The sequence below is a fragment of the Rana temporaria genome, chromosome 1 (genome assembly GCF_905171775.1).
Source record: "Rana temporaria chromosome 1, aRanTem1.1, whole genome shotgun sequence".
NCBI classification, from domain to species: Eukaryota; Metazoa; Chordata; class Amphibia; order Anura; family Ranidae; genus Rana; species Rana temporaria.
Window position 1 is genome coordinate 326,169,871 of NC_053489.1, and position 14,693 is coordinate 326,184,563.

At 40.1% G+C, this 14,693-nt stretch overlaps 1 protein-coding gene across 3 annotated transcripts in view; it reads left to right on the forward strand.

The window, feature by feature from the left end:
* The first annotated feature begins 2,266 nt into the window (after nt 1-2,266).
* LPAR1 (lysophosphatidic acid receptor 1) overlaps nt 2,267-14,693 on the forward strand; it is a 218,065-nt gene continuing 205,638 nt past the window's right edge. For 2 of the 3 annotated variants that reach the window (XM_040360583.1, XM_040360612.1), the window contains exon 1: nt 2,268-2,790. The gene's annotated coding sequence lies outside the window, so the exon portion shown is untranslated. Of the gene's footprint in view, nt 2,791-14,693 lie in introns of all 3 variants that reach the window. The other variant, XM_040360623.1, reaches the window with a different exon arrangement.

Sequence of the window (14,693 nt, forward strand, 5' to 3'; positions counted from 1 at the left end):
TATGCCACTGGGTGTCTTTATTCAGTCTTACCAATTATGTAACTATGTAAATTTGTTCGATCAAGAAAAAATTTCCATCCTGCTCCTCAAACTTTTCTTTTCACTGTGGTCCAAAAAGAACATCAATTTGACCCCCAATTTGATTTACTGGCATTTTTTGAGCATATTTTTAAGAAATTTTGCAGCTTTTTGTTTAGCCAATCGAAAGCACTAGGGCAGTGATGGGGAACCTTGGCACCCCAGATATTTTGGAACTACATTTCCCATGATGCTCAACTACACTGCAGAGTGTGTGAGCATAATGGGAAATGTAGTTCCAAAATATCTGGAGGTGCCAAGGTCCGTCATCACTGCACTAGAGGAAGGAGAGGGAGAGAAAATTAGGGGCGGAGAGCGGCTGTTTGAGCAGAAAATGAGTGAGAAAGTCAGTCAGGTGTTTCTGTTAAACTCTATGGGACCAAAAAGAAGCTCATGTACTTTTTTGAGCTTCAGGAGTTTAGTTTCAGGCAACGGAACACTCATGTGAACAGGAGCATTTGAAATGAATGGGATTTGTCTTGTTGAACATTTTAGAGCTACAAACTTCAAGCGGAAAATCGCTCAGGTGTAAACAGGGCCTAAAACAATTAAACAATTAAAATTAAAACGAGGGACACCTATTGGCAAAAGTATGTAAGTATAGGACACACACCCTGCCACGCCCCCTTAAAGGAGAATTAAACTAAAAAATTATTTGTTAAACCCACAAGTGCTTCTTTTACCACTACTATTCATTTATATTGGCTTTTGAAATTTACATATGCAGCAATTTAGAAATTAGAAGAAAGGTTTAGCACTGTAAAACACCTTTTGAAAGATAAATAGTGCATTTTTATATACAACCATATAGACCAGACCAAAATGAGGGACAAATGAGGAGGAAAGAGGGACAAAGGGACTTTCTTCCTAATCAGGGACAGTCCCTCGGAATCAGGGACAGTTGGGAGCTATACCCTAAGGCAGGGGTCTCCAAACTTTTCAAACAAAGGGCCAGTTTATTGTTCTTCAGCCTTTAGGAGGGCCGGATTGTGGCCAACAGGGGCAGAAAAAGCCTCGGGCCCAGCATTGGTGAGAATAAATATGGCCTCATAGTTTGCAATCAGTAGGATAAGGAGTAGTGCCCCCTATTAGTAGGAGTAATTGTATCTCATCATTGGTATCAGTGAAAGAAAAAGTGCCCCCTTGTTGGAGTTAGTGGGAGGAATAGTGCTTCATATCAGTGGGGGGAATAAAGCCCTGAGGGCCGGAAAAAGGCTAGCAAAGGGCCGCATCTGGCCCTCGGGCTGCAGTTTGGAGACCCCTGCCCTAAGGGAATGCTGCAATAGCAAATTTTCATACTATAGATCACTATATCTTTTCTGGCCTAAAGCCTCGTACACACGACCGGTTTTCCCATCAGGAAAACTGCCATGAGAGCTTTTGGCCGGGAAAACCGTCCGTGTGTACTCTTTTTCCCCGCCGGGATTCCCGTGCGTTTTTTAAGCCGGCAGTTTTCCTATGGGGAAAATACTGCGGTGGAGCATACTCACGCCCGGGTTCCCCTACCAAAGCTCTCATGGCAGTTTTCCTGTCGGGAAACCCGGTCGTGTGTAGGGGGAAAAAGTTACTGAGCAGGTTCTCGGTTTTCCCCTTGATTTTCCCAACTGACTTTTTACCGTCGGGAAAACCGATCATGTGTACTAGGCATAACAATTGGAAAGCCAATGGCTTGCAAAATAAATGTATATCGGTGCATCATTGTGACAACTCATAGCTCCTTACAGCATATTAGACAGACAAGGATGTGGCGATGACAGAGACACAAACTTTGCTTGTGTGCCTAGCCTTAGACTTGACATGCTTTATGCAAGTGAAAGTGAAACAAGAATCCTTGCTTCTAGGTGCTTAACATTTTAGCTATACATATTTCTTATACGTGTCACCCTTCATTACCGGTTGCATTGACTATGTTGCTATGATGGTCTATGAATAAAGCAGGCATCAATAACGCTTCGTAGTGGACATAACACACTTGTAGTGAAATTAGACCCAGCAATGTTGTTCTCCGAGGCTCTCTGTGTTGTGTTTTAAAGTGCCACCTCTATTTAAATAGCCCTTGGGCCAGTGATGACAAATGTCAAGAGGCTGTTCATTCATAAGAGTTTTTCGGAGGTGGAGGCATTGGCTGGGAGTACACACAGGAAAGCTTGCAGGCAGGGGGAGTGACTTAGGTAGCAGAGTAAGAGGCATTCAGCACATTGATTTTACACACCCCAGACATTACAGCACAGGCAGTCTCTGTGCTAGGAGACCACACTCCTAATCCCAGCTCTGGAGCTGGCAGCACAGTTCTCGGAGAACTTGGAGTACAATCTAACTTTTTCTCTGAAATAAAAAAAAAAAAAAGAGGAAAAACAAAGGAAACAGGCATAGGATCTCACCTTGTTCTTCAACTTAATCCTTTCTCTTTTTGCAGACTTGGAAAAAGTTTTTTTTTTCTGCCTGATCTAGAATTTAAAGAATCTAGGCATTCTTACCCACTTCATCTATCCCTGACCACGTCTACTTCTTACTGTGCAAGGATGCTCCGAGTAGTTTGTGGATTTATTTCAATGTGACTGCACTGGGACTCACTTGAGAGAAGGAGACAGTGTGTCTGGAAGGATTTGGAGAAGAGGCAAAAAAAAAGTCTTACTGTGGCTTTTATTTTCTGACTTGTCTCCTGTGGTTGAATTTTTGCTACGTGGATCACTAGGCAGAGACTTAGAACAGGTAAAGTCATTAAGGTTTTACTGGTCCACAAGTCAATGCTGCACATTGCACATTAGCTAGCCACTATAAAAGGTTATGAGTTTGTTCCTTTCTCAGAAGTTGACTTTTGATGACTTTGATGTTAACTGTAATTTATTTTGCTTATAACTTATTTTATTTGCGTCCTTTTAATCTGTAACCTTTATACCTTGTTGCATATTCAACTATCAATAATTACGCTAAAGACGCCAAGTGAAATTTTTATGGCTTTGGCAGATTTAATGGTAATTAGTAATATATTTAGCCGGTGACAGCTTTCTCTAGTATTGCACGAATGTATTTAAAGGGTTAGAGTCTAACTTTTTTTAATCAATGATGATTACAGAACTTTCATTATAGCCCCTGCAGAAAACAAATCATTTCATTTGTTTATTAATTGCTTCAATTAGACAAAGTTTATAAATGGCTTTTCAATACGCATATATATTCAAAAGTACCCAGCGTCTGGTGCGAGCCTGGTTCAGCCGCAGTAACCTATGTCTCTTTAAATGTATGGAATCCTTTTAATATCTTTAATATACATAGAACTGATTTATGATAGCTGTAGATATGGAAGTGGGGGTGTTGCACATTTTTAGAGCAGATTCGAAAAAACAATATTCTATCATCTCTACAGAGCAAATATTAACATTTTAAAAAGTACACCTTATTTGTATCTTTTTGAAATTAGAATTCATTCCTCTTAAGTACATTATTTGTCTGTTCTTAGTTTTTAGCTCCTTCCAGCAAAACTGTGGGATATATTGATAACACATGGGCTTATTTGTTAAGGTAGGAGGAATGATAATCACTTAAAGGAGAGTTAGCCATAGCAATCGGATAGAAATCATTCTTCATTGGTCCAACCAGCTGAATGAAATGTAGTTGGTTACTATGGGTTATGGTACTTAGCACATCATCACTGCTTTACTCATTGAGTTGATGTACAAATGTAATAGAGGCTGTTTGCTAACAGGGTAAAGCTGTGTTCGCGTTGAATACTAAGTCATGAGCAAAGAAATTTAAAACAGTGAGTTTTTACTTTATCATGACATTCACGCTCTTTTTGTATTTTTCATAGAACTGCTTCTATCCCGCTATCTTTCACTTAGTAGCAGATTTGTCTTTTCTTCAAATATAATTTTTTTTTTTAAATCAGTCAGGGCTTCCATCTTTCTTGCCTAGGCAATTATGACTTAGCTCTCAGCCACCGACAGCCTTCTGGGATCCTCACGTCAAGCATCCCAGGAGACTTGTGGAGGGCAATCAACTGCAGATGGGCATGGGCTTTCACATGCATTAGAGGCCAGCTGCAAGAAGAAGAGATAGCCAGTTCCAAGTGACATAATCAGAGATAATAGTGTTGCAGGACCTTGCAAGCAGTGGGAGATTACAGAGGGACAATGTTGGATTTGTTGAATGTATGAGAAAGAGTTTTTGTTTGGGATAACCCAGCAATAAAGGTGACTGACAGTCATCATCTCTCTGCTTTGTCCCTTCAGTACTTACAGGAGTGCTGGGATGTGGTGGGAGCGGGAGCAGGTATCTCAGGCGCTCAGTGGCATGCTAAGAGGCTGAGCCAGCTGCCAGTCAGACATCTGGGAGGATCCCGACATTATTGTTGGGATGCAGAGCCTGGACTGGCTCTGTGACGTCAGTTGACAGCACGCTTTTGCTTGATCTTGGGTGAATCTGAGCCATAGTAGTGCAGAAATAAGTGCACTCCTGTGACACACAAGAAAAGTATGGCCAAAAGAGTGTTGGCTTTACTTCTCCTTTAAGAAAATCAATCTTAATAAGAAAAATAATAGAAAAAATGATCTCATGCATACATACAACTTTACCATCATACTTTTGAACATCCAAAGATTATACTAGAAAGGCTTTGCCTTTCAAAACATACTCTACCCCAAATGTGTCCATATTTCAACAAAACAATAACCACTTTTCTATGTCCCTTCCCTTTTTGGGTCTGAAAATCTTGATACACCCACCATAATAGGTCCAACTACAAGTTCTGGATATCTGATATGTCAACTTTGGTATTGGTGCATCATTGTGGTTTGCACTACACACATTAATATGCTTTTGTAATTTGTGTGAAGGATGAAAAAACTCAAGGGAGGGTCCTTGAGTGCTCCAGAAAGGGTAGGGTGTATCTAAACCCAAGCGCAAAAATGTATAGTATTGCATCTTACCCACCCTTAGATATGATGGCTGCATCAGTTTTCTTTTTTTGTTCTAGAAATCATGCCATGAACTCACTTCCTGTCCTAGAGTGACAACTGTATTGGGCAGCGTTGTCACCGTAGAACAAGGAGTGTCTTAGAACTACATAACACTGTGTTAGGACTACATCACAACTCACTCTTTGCTCCATAAAAGGGGGAGGTGTTCTGTAGTCCACCGAGATAGCAGTACCAATGTAAACTAATACCAGTCAGGAGGCGAAGATCACATGAAATCAACTTACAAAATTTCAGGCTGGTTAAACAGCTATTTTTATGCCCTTGCCTGCCGTGCAGATATAATAACACACTTTTAATGTTATATTTAACCGACCAAAAAGAAGCAAACATATACTTTAATTCAATATAAATAGATGGGGCTGCTTCAACAGAGAATTAAGCAAACCTGGAACAAATGGTAAGGTTCTCATTAGTATTATTATAGAGCCTAATGAATGAATTCTGTTGACTTTGATGTAGCGTTGGCCTTTGATGTGTCAGTGTGCTGCATCTTGAAGATTCTTATATGCAGCACTATGCGGTTTGAATAGAGGTAGCCTCACGCTTCACCACACGTTCATCGCCTGAGCTTTGTAGTGGTCGTCTGTTTCCCACTCTTTCCAGATGTGCGCAGTACTGTCAGCAGACCAGTCAGCAACGTGTTGCTAATGGTGCCACCTACTTGCCATTCTTAATTCTTGCAGCTTTTCTTTCTATTCACTTTGACCCTCATTACATTTGATTTGTGTTTGTATGATGAAGGATTTAAGGATGTGTGTGTTGAATATGGCCTGTGCTATAACACAATGCAACTTCTTAAATGAAACAGAATTTAAATAAAAGTTACTTAATACTAGAATTGCAAAAGAAAACATCAAGGAGTGATGTGAACAATTCAGCCAGTCACCATCTTTTCATGGGATGTCTATTTGTTTAAAAATAATTTGCAGACTTTTTAACATTTTCTTTTTAAACTATACACTTGAAATAATATTATCAGTGTAAGTTAATTTTTACAAAAAAGCTGTTTAACCACTTCGTTTCTACATGTAAAGATCATCTTTTTTTGCTATTTTTTGCTATAAAATTACATAGAACCCCCAAACAATATATATATATATATATATATATATATATATATATATATATATATATATATATATATTTAGCAGAGACCCTAGAGAAGACAATGGCGGTCATTGCAACTTTTTATCTCGCACAGCATTTGCGCAGCAATTTTTCAAACGCGTTTAAAAAACAAAAAAAAAGTTTCACGCTTTAAAAAAAAACAAAAACAGTAAAGTTAGCCCAATTTTTTTGTATAATGTGAAAGATGAAGTTACGCCGAGTAAATAGATACCTAACATGTCACGCTTCAAAATTGCACACGCTCGTGGAATGACGCCAAACTTCGGTACTTAAAAATCTCCATAGGCGACGCTTTAATTTTTTTTACTGGTTACATGTTGTGAGTTACAGAGAAGGTCTAGGGCTAGAATTATTGCTCTCGCTCTAACATTCGCGGCGATACCTGTGTGGTTTGAACACTATTTTCATATGTGGGCTGGTCTTACGTATGTGTTCACTTCTGCGTACGAGCACACGGGGACAGGGGCACTTTAAAAAATATATATATATTATTATTGTTAATTTTACTTATTTTTTTTACATTTTGACACTTTAAAACAAAAAAAAATGTGATCACTTTTATTCCTATTACAAGGAATGTAAACATCCCTTGTAATAGGAATATGCATGACAGGACCTCTTTACAGTGAGATATGGGGCCAATAAGACCCCACATCTCACCTCTAGACTGGGAAGGCTTAAAAAAACAAAAAAAAAACACTCACCGCTTCACAGCGTAAGTGGCACCATTTTTTTTAATGCAGAGGCTGGGCGTGACGTCATAACATCGCGCCAGGCCTCCGATGATCATAGAGACTTCGGCGACCATCTGGTCCGCCAGAAATCTCTGTGATCTGCATCCGGGGGCCGGCGGTTCCTGTCACCGACTCACCGATCGCACAGGTGAGTGTGTAGAAGCACCGGAGGGCGGCGGGAGTGGGTGACGTCCCCTTTCGCCGCCTGTAGGAATGATCAAGCGGTGGAACAGCCGCTATGATCATTCCTATGGTGTAGGGAATCGCCGGCTGAAAATGCCAATATCTGAATGATGTCTGTAGCTTCAGGCATCATTCAGATATAGCCCCACAAAATACCACAAAGCCCAGGACGTCATATTATGCCAAGGGGTTAAAACATACTGATAGGGTAAAGTGTACTGTATGCATATAAATTGCCAAATATTATTTTATTTTTTTCCAATTTGGAATAGCTAAGGAACAGGCTAAAGCCCTATTCAGGTTATTTTTTTCTTGTCTGTGTCCTACTATGGGATCTTCTCTTCACTTCCTACACTCTTTAACTCATATCTTCAATCTCTCCCTTTCTACTGGCATCTTCCTCAACCCTTTAAAACATGCACTAGTCACCGCCAAACTTAAAAAGGCCTCATTAAACCCCACTAATCTTAACAGGCCCACCTCCTTACTACCTTTTGCCTCCAAACACCTTAAATATTTGGTTTACAACCAGCTGAGCTGCCACCTCATTGAGAATAACCTTCTCGATTCCCTTCAGTCTGGATTTCGCCCACAACGCTCCACAGAAACCGCTCTCCTAAAACTCAAAACGGCTTACTAACAGCTAAAAGCAATGGTCACTATTCTGTATTCTTATTCTTGGACCTCTCTGCTGATTTTGATACAGTAGACCACCCCCTCCTCCTCAAGAAACTCTATTTCCTTGGTCTTGGTGACTGTACTCGCCATTGGTTTGCATCTTGCCTATCTCACCGCACCTTCAGTGTCACTTCCTCCTCCCCTAATCTCTTACCGTCGGGGTCCCCCAAGGTTCTGTCGGACCGCTCCTATCCTCAATCTAAACCTTGTGTCTTTGGGTCAGCTTATAGCTTCACATTATTTTCAATACCATTTCTATTCTGATGACACTCAAATCTATCGCTCTACCCCTCAGCTCACCCCATCAGTTTCATCATGTATCACTGATTTACTAAGAGACATATCAGACTAAATGTCACACCATTTCTTCAAACTCAATTTATCCAAAACGGAGCTCATATTATTCCTCCCCCACGTGCCCCTTTCCCTGACTTCTCTGTCAAGATCAGTGGCACAACTATCAATCCGTAAAATCATGCCACCTCAACCTCCGCAACATCTCCAGAATGTGTCCCTTTTAAGCCAATGACACCACAAAGCCCAAAATTCACTCCCTGAGTATCTCTGGCCTTGACTACTGCAATTCCCTCTTCATTGGATAACCTACCTTACATAGGCTGTCCCCTCTTCAGTCCATCATTGATGCTGCTGTCAGACTCATCCACCTTATCAACCATTCAGTGTCTAGTATCGCCCTCTGACAATCCCTCCACTGGCTTCCGCTCACTCAACAAATAAAATTCAAAGTACTAACAACAATCTACAAAGCCACCCACAACTTTGCTCCCAGCTACATCACCAACCTGGTCTCAAAATTATTTCATCCAAACTGCTCTCTTAGGTCATCCTAAGACCCCCTTATCTTTATATTTCTAGTCACCTCCTTCCATGCTCGCCTCCAGGACTTCTCCTGAGCTTTTCCCATCCTTTGGAACTCTCTACCCCAATCTGTCCAACTATCTCCTAATCTATCCATCTTTAGAAGATCCCTTAAAACTCTTCACTTTAAAAAAAGACTATCCTGCTTCTCACTAATACACTGTGTTTTTACTTTCTCCATAAGCTCATCCCCCACAGTTATTAACTTTTGTATCACTTGATCCTCCCTCTTAGATTGTAAACTCTAATGTGCAGGGCTCTCTGATTCCTCTTGTACCAAATTGTATTGTAATTGAAATGTCTGCTTTCATTTTTTTAAAGCCCTGAACAAACTGTTGGCGCTATATTAATCCTGTATAATAATAATAATAATAATAATAACAGTAATAATTATAATAATAATAATATTAACTACTTGCATTAAAGACATAACAGGAATAACAGCAAACCTCCCCAAAGTGAGGGGAATTCTCATCTTAGACAGTTGTCACTATAACATGTGTCCTCATTGAAATCTTTTCCCTCATCTCTTGGTCTCATGACAACTACATTTTTTTATTAAGATACTTTTCTTGTGTTTTTTTTTTTTTTTTTGTTAAAGCCGCAGTAACCCATATGTATTTTTGATTGGTCAGGTCAAAGCTCAGAATCATTGCTATATATTGTAGTAGTGACACTAGATGATGGCAATATAGTAATATTGGGTGAACTCTTCTTTTGTCACCATATTATTCACACTATTATAGGTGGAATCTTCCAGTGAAGTCAATGTGGTACAACCCATCCATCTTGGTTGATGGATAGCCATGCCTCTCCCGCTTTAGTCCAGAAACAGTGAGACTGAGGCTGTGAACAGCTCTGGAAAAGTATTGCATGTCAAGATAATGAGAAAAGCATGATAGTTTATAGAAAATCCCACATTTCCTTTCAGTTGTATTGCTTATAGAGCTTGATCACAAGACAAAGCTCCTCCTTTAAAGCATTTCACCCCTCCATGGGCCTAATCATAGAGGTTGGTATAAACAGCTTTAGAATTAAAAGTAGAAAAAGAGCGTAGTCTGGCTGTGTAGTGTCAATCTCTATGAACAATAAAGTTGTTTGAAATGTATGTCTATGTATTAGGTGATTGTTCAATCTTTTACTTTAAATGTCAGCTCTAGCCAAAATACTTTACTTTGTGAGAAAAAGTGGGTAAGGTTCTCTTTTCTGTTTATTTTTAATTTTTTTGCCATCTATGCCCCTATTAAATAAATTCCCCCTAACTTTCTGTCAGGAAAGGAAGAGATAAAAAACTTCTTCAGTGTGGACATATATAAAGACAAAAAACTATTTTAGTACAGTAGGAAGGTCGTACCTTCGGACAATGTTCTTATTGCTTAATTTTCTGTATGGGTGTCCTAAAGACAGGGAAAATCTTCTTAATGGGGTCACAAACCTGATAGGAACTCTTACCCACTATTTAACACAGAAAAAAACTGGAGTTTTTAACCAGGTAAACTAATAGATTCCAAATGCAAAATAAAACTCTTACCTATAAAAGAAATGGTAACGCTCAGCACTAGCAATGACAAATCCTTTATAACAGGTGTGTCAAACTCAATTTCATGGTGGGCTAAATCAGCATTATGGTTGCCCTTAAAGGGTTGTTGCATCTGTAAGACTAGATGTCCAGAGTATTACACCATCGCCCCCCCCCCCCCCCACATCAAACATCAAATGTGAAAATCTCCCCCACTTTTAGAAGTCCAGAGACTCCCACCCTCACTTATATCACAGTGCACCCCCCCCCCGTTCTTTGTGCTGGTTTCGGGAAGAAGCTGGGTCAGAGCTGGGAAGTAGAAAGAGCAGGGTCTGGAGGAGGTGAAGGAGGACCAGAGGAGGGCACGAGTCAGCTGCTAGAGTTTGCCGAATGCTGAGACCAAGGGAGGTGTAGATGAGGGGGTGTTGTGGCTTCACAGAAAGATGCGGGATCTGTAGGAGGAGTTCTGTACTTCCCTCTATTGCTGACTGCTGCGACGAGGGGGGGGGGGGCACATTTTTGTATATCCACTCCTGTCTACCACAGTAGTTTACAGAAAAAAGTTATATCCATTCTTTTCAGGTCCTGTATCAACTAGCAACTTCTATACTGCATATAGTTAATACATGCAATGGAGACTACATTTTTCACAGTACTTGGTAACTTTTGCTAAATAAAAAAGATACCAAATCAGCAGGATGTATAAACTGTTCTAAATGACCATTAAATGGTGTGCATTGTAAAAGCAGTATTTTTTCCTGGTTTCCAGCATCAAAGCTTGACCTGCTACTCATGCACTTTCACTCCTCTTCCTTGCCCTCCAGACCCTGGCCCTGGTGTAGACAATGACATCTTTTAGATTTTCCTCCTGGGGTTAAGGTCAAGTAGTCATAAGCACAAGTCTCTTTGCAGCTTCTGGCATGTTTACAACTTGTACCAGACAAGCGGTATTTCTGTTCAGATAACATGAGTTTCCTTACAACCATTCATGATTTACCAGATGTCTTTCAAACTGTAATCTATATTTTAAATGATTCTTGTATTCCGACAAATATTCTGTAGCAACAAGCAAAAACTGTTCTTAAAGTTGACCAATGTATTGGCATGTACTGTACTGGATGGTACAAAAAAGTTGTTAGGTATGGACCACAGGTGTACAAGTGGAGAATGAGGCTTCTCACATCACAGTTTGGTGATGGTGAGGGTAAAAGTGATCATGGATGCAGCAACCACATCAGAAGGATAACAGCACAAGAGCTTGTTCATACCAAATGTGTTGTAATGTGTTAATCATCACAGGCTTAATGCAAGGAAACTATGTGTCCTGGTCACACCATACAAAAGTGTTGGTGTGCATGGCATAAACATGACACGTCTGTGTTGCATTATACAACCCTCAACAGTGCACAAGTGTTTTCTGCACCATAACGGGCACTGGTGGAAACCAACCGTTGTATAGAAGGGAAAGAGAAATTAACCTAGGAGTCATTCTAACATTTTCCCATCCTAACGTGTTTCGGCCTGTGTTCCCGTTAGGGAGATTTCCCATCGCTTACTGCCCCAAAGTATAGAACCAGCAATTCTTAGTGCCTTTAGGAGACACTAGTCTTCATCAAGCCATCCCCTACCCCCCCCCCTCTTCCTTTTGTTTTACACAGAGTTGGCTCAATTCTGAGGATAGTAGCTGCCTGTGCATTAGGCTACATGCATTAAGCATGATAGTCTCTTACTTTTATTGTATTACAGACTTCAAGACCAGTTACAGCTTGGCATTGTGCATACCCATTATATCCTATCCCATACCCTATCCCACATACTTTGTGCGCTGGAATACATTGATTCTTTACAGGTCCCCTATTGCATCCTATTAACATATACTACTCAAGCTCTGAAGAAGGGGGAGGCTTTTCCTCTTGGGGGCTTTTTCCCCCTGATGCACTTAACCAATAAAGCTGGGTTCACACTTATGCAAATTGGATTCGAGTTTCCCCGCATCCAATTCGCATGACAGGAGACTATGACTGGCTCTCAACGGATAACAGGGATGCACCGGACCCCTGCTGTCAGCCACAAGCGATTCAAGTGTGAACCCAGCCTAAATGTTTTAAAAAGACCTTCTGTTGCCATGTTTAGAGAGGTAGCAGCCAAGGACCAAAACAAGGTGCAGCCACACTATACTTTTTTTTATCACAGATCTGCTTCTTTAAAGGAAAATGCACCTTATAGTATATCCCTTAGAACCAATCACTTCTACCTATGTAGTGCTATCATAAACACATCAGTTCCCCAAAGGAATTGTGAATTTCAACATTGGGGACATGAACCTCCAAAAAAAAACTGACAGAGGTTCTTTCCTTTCTCCACTTGATTAAATCACGGGCAGTGTGATTTTTGGTTGGTTTACTTGTCTCTAATAGATGGAGAGTAAAAACGTTTTTCTGCCCCGTTACACTGCAATTTAAAGTTGTCTCTGGTGGTAGATTAGATTTCCTTTAGCAATGTTTTTCAAGCGGGGCTTTACTTTTGCTTTACTGCTTACTGCTGACTTTTTGTCAATATTTGTTCCAATATTTGGTAAAAGGTAAAGAATCATGAATTTTTAAACTTGGCTCCTTTCCGTGTTATTTACACTGTAGTCTGTTTTATTTATGTTCCTCTTAATAATTCATGTCATATGCTCGTGCAGGGCTTAGGGATGTTGAATAATATATGTTGCTGTAAATACAATTTTAAAGGATGGATTGAATCATTATGCAACAAATACCCAAGTTTAACTGGTGCCTGTGGAGTAAAGTTGGACAATTACATGTTACCTAGTTTATCACTAGTTTTTATTAGGAAGTATAGGCTCTTTACTGGGATAGATCCAGATGTCCTATGTCAGATCCTCTCCACTCAGCACATATTGCCTTCCTGCATTATCTGTCAGTAAGGTGATTAGCAATACAAATAGCTGACAGAAGAGGTGTAGGAGGAAATGATGTGACATGGTGCTGCTGCTAATACCAAATATTTGTCTGATATACAGTGCCTTGAAAAAATATTCACACCCCTTGACATTTTCCACATTTTCTCATGTTACAACCAAAAATGTAAATGTGTTTTATTGGGATTTTATGTGATAGACCAACACTAAGGGGCACATAATTGTGAAGTAAAAGGAAAATGATAAACGTTTTTTTATTTCTTTATAAATGTGTGAAAAGTGTGGCATGTGTTTGTATTGAGCCTCCTTTACTCTTATACCCCTAACTAAAATCTAGCGGAACCAATTGCATTCAGACGTCACCTAATTGGTAAAAAGAGTCCACCTGTGTGTAATTTAATCTCAGTATAAATACAGCTGTTCTGTGAAACTCTGAGGCCCCGTACACACGTCCGAGGAACTCGACGGGCAAAACACATCGTTTTGCTCGTCGAGCTCCTTGTGAAGCCGCCGAGGATCTCGGCGAGCCAAGTTTCCCCGTTGACTAACGAGGAAATATCATTTATTCATAATGTTGTGGGGATGCTTTTCTTCAGCAGGGACAGGGAAGCTGATAAGAGTTGATGGGAAGATGGATGGAGCCAAATACAGGGCAATATTAGAAGAAAACATGTAATGCCGCGTACACACGGTCGTTTTATGCGATGTAAAAAAACTACGTTTTTAAAAACGTCACTTTAATTGACTGTGTGTGGGGGAAAACGTTGTTTTATGTCTTCTAAAAAACGACCAAAAAAAATTGAAGCATGCTTCAATTTTATGTGTCGTTTTTCAAAACGTCAACTTTTACTTCACAGAAATTGACCGTGTGTGGTAAAAAACGTCGTTTAAAACAACGTTTTTTCACTCGCGCATGCCCAGAAGCTACTTATGAAGCAAGATTCAATGGAAAAAGTGGTGAGAACGTAACCTCGCTTTGCTAGAGCATTGTGAGAAAAACGATGGTGTGTAGGCAACTTCGTTTTTGAAAATTGAAGTTTCAAAAACTTCATTTTTTACTTCACAGAAAATGTCGTTTTTTTTCATCACATAAAGTGATGGTGTGTACGGGGCATTAGAGTCTGCGAAAGACTTGAGACTGGGGCAGAGGTTCAACTTCCAGCAGGACAAGGACCCTAAACATACAGACAGAGCTACAATTGAATGGTTTAGATCAAAGCATATTCATGTGTTATGCCGCGTACAGACGGTCGTTTTTTGTGATAGAAAAAAACGACGTTTTATGTGATGAAAAAAAACGACGTTTTTCAAACTTCATTTTCAAAAAAGATGTAGAATACACACCATCGTTTTTTCCAAAAGCTCTAGCAAAGCGCGGTTACGTTCAGCACATACGACGGCACTCTGTTCCAAACTCGCGTCCTAACTTGCTTCTGAGCATGCGCGGGTTTAAAAACGTTGTTTTAAATTTTTTATGACACAAAAAACGACATTTTGAAAAACGACCCAGTCCCAGGGAGTGTTAGGCCTCATGTACACTTCTGCTGGTAAACAGACGTTTAGGCCTGGTTCACACTGGTACGATTTGA